Here is a 2,778-nt window from a genome sequence, read left to right as displayed (position 1 = left end):
GTCCCCACTGCTCAGCCCGCGGCACCCTCCGCCAGGGCCCATTGTTCTTCCGCGCTGGGCTGCGGGGCAGGATTCCTTTGTCAGAACTGAACAATATTTTATTCTAACAATTAACCAAACCCGCCCGGGCTGTGGAGCCTGGTTGTGATTATTGGAGGGCGAATTCCCCAGCTTCGCTTTTGGTATTGGCTCTGCCTGGGGCCACGCGAGGCAGTGGGGATGCAGCCCCAAGCTGTGGGGCTCAGAGTGGGGTCCCTATGTGCCCAGAGCTCCCAACCCTGCAGCAAGCACTGGGGGGGCTTTTCACTGCCTTTACCCCCTTTGGGAGCCTTCGACTTGGTCTCTGTGGCAGTGATGGAGCAGGAGTGCAGTGACTCATGGAGATGGAGAGAGGGCTGTGAATCACAACCCTTCCCAGGCAGGATGAGGCCCCGTGCCGCCTGCCGTCAAGGGACCGCAGCCTTTGTCCTCAGTGGGGTGGCAGTGGGGCTGGGCTGCATGTGATGGGGCTGCTGCTCTTCCTGCAGGGGCCCCCGTGCTGCCTTCTGCTCTCCCAACCCTGGTGTTGGGGTGTGGAGAGAGTTCCATGGGTTGAGGGGTCCTTTCTGCAACCTGGCTCTGTCTGAGCACCAATCTGGGCGTTGCTGGCTGAAAAGGGAAGCAGCTCCCTATGCAATTCATCCAGGGAGCCCTGGTCGAGTTTGGGTTATCCAGGACACTGTAGCTTATGAAATCCCTCTCAAAATCTCTCGCTTGTGACCATCTCATCCACCACGCTGCTTCCAGCCCTGCAGCTCTTCAACAGTGGGGAAGCCCAGGGAAGCATAGGGATATTGGCTGTTCTGTGTTGGCAGGTAGGGAAGAGACATCCAGAGACATAAAGCCTGATCCATGGGACTGTGGATCCATAGGGATGCGTGCTCAACTCCTGGTGCTGCATGGGGGCAGAGGTTTGCAGCCTTGAGGTGGGTGTGGGCAGAAGGGTGCTGCAATTCTCAGCAGCCAGAGCTGTGCATTCTGCATGGGCCCCTGCTGGAAATGCCATAGAATGTCCCACATTTGGTGCCTACACGCTCTCCTTCATGGCCAGAGGGTCTACCTCAGTGCTGCTGCCCAGTGCTGGGGGGCTCTCTGCCCTCTCCTGGAGCTTAAAGTACAGTGCGTCCTCAAAGCACAGTGGTTCAGGCGGTGGGGCCAGGCAGGGCAGGCGCAGTGCAGCACCCACCAGCATCCCGGCGAGCAGCGAGCCACCGAGGGCTACCATTAGCCCAGCTGCTTGCCATTGTGCCTGCCTCTGCCTTGCTGCCTCGCTGCCATCCCCGGGGGCCACCAAAGCAGCCACAATACTGGCCACCGCGCCGAGGATGCCGGGCAAGCCATGCAGGTTGTGGATCCCACAGCGGTCCTGCAGCGCCAGCTTCTTTGCCAGGAGTGGGGTGAGGAACTGGAAGCCGAGGATGCACAGCAGTGAGGAGAGACTGCCCAGTGCCAAGGCTGCTGCTGGAGTGATATGCATGTCGGCCACTGCACCGATGGCCACACCGCCTGCCAAGCTGCCATTCTGCAAGTGACCCGCACTCAGCTTGCCGTCACTCTCCAGCAGGATGGAGATCAGCATAGTGGTGATGGCACCGGCACTCAATGCCAGGAGAGTGTGCAGGATGGCGCGGTGCTGGGCATCCCCTGGTTGGCACAGCACAGCCACGAAGCTGGGCCAGAACACCCAGAGGATGAGCGCTCCCAGCAGGGCCAGGAGGTCGGAGCGTGGCGTTGGGGTCTCTTTAGGGTGCACCGTCGGCTTTGCATTCCCAAACAGCACTTTGGACACGCCAAGGCCAAAGTAACAGGAGAAGATGTGGATGGTGATGGTGCCACCCACATCGAGGACACCCAGCCGGGTGATGATGAGCCACTCACTGGCCAGGTAGACAGGCACCTCGCAGAGGGCCATGGCCAGCAGCTGGCAGGGACTCGTCCTGCCCAGTACAGCTCCCGCTGAGATGAGAACAGTGACAGCAGCAAACTCAGCACTGAGCATGCTGTGGAGCCCCAGAAGTGCTTTGCCATGGTGCAGGCGGTGCAGCAGACCCTGCAGCACCAGTGCCCACTGCGCTGAGACATTGAGCAGGAGAAAGTTGTGGGTCAATGCGCTGAGCCCATAGCGGGGCAGGAAAGCCAACAACAGCCCCAGCCCCACCACCAGCATCACCTGGATGTCCTGGAAGAAGGGAAAGGTGCTGTGGAGCTGCTTGGCTGCATGCTCGGCGTCCTCTGAGTTTGTGGGTGCAGCTGAGTGCTCGTCATAGGTGATGAAGAGGGTGAAGAAGAACAGCAGGGCAGCCTGGAACAGGCCCAGTGAGAAGGGCAGGAGGCAGCGGGTGCTGGCGAGTGGTGGCAATGCCATCCCCAAGCTGGAGACAGGATGGTGGCAGTGGCACAGCCACGCAGGGGCTGGTGCTGAGCTGTGCTCCACCGTGTGTTGGGGATTTTATGGCCGCAGTTAATTTTTAACAGGAAATAGGAGCTGATGGACCAGGAGGCTTTTCTCCCTACCACCCCCCTTCCACTTCTTTCAGTGCAATAAATGACCCCTGCGCTCCTGTTTGGAAACCATAAATATTGGATGCGAGGCTTTTTGGGTCTTGAAGAGATCAAAGGGCAGCTGCTGCGGGGCAGCAGAGCAGCCCATGGTGCCAGCAGTGGTGCTGGGACTGAGGGGAGCACAGTGACATAGACCCACTTTCCCCCATCTGCAACCCCAGGGCCAGAACCCGTCAG

The 2,778-nt window shown here is 59.8% G+C and overlaps 1 pseudogene; it reads right to left on the bottom strand.

Moving 5' to 3' along the window:
* Positions 1–1,066: 1,066 nt before the first annotated feature.
* Positions 1,067–2,404, bottom strand: LOC146542970 (ammonium transporter Rh type B pseudogene; annotated as a pseudogene).
* Positions 2,405–2,778: the final 374 nt, after the last annotated feature.

This window comes from Meleagris gallopavo, chromosome 22 (assembly GCF_905368555.1).
Source record: "Meleagris gallopavo chromosome 22, MGAL_WU_HG_1.1, whole genome shotgun sequence".
NCBI lineage: Eukaryota > Metazoa > Chordata > Aves > Galliformes > Phasianidae > Meleagris > Meleagris gallopavo.
The sequence above is the reverse complement of the archived record's forward strand: the minus strand, read 5'-3'. Positions and strand labels throughout refer to the sequence as shown.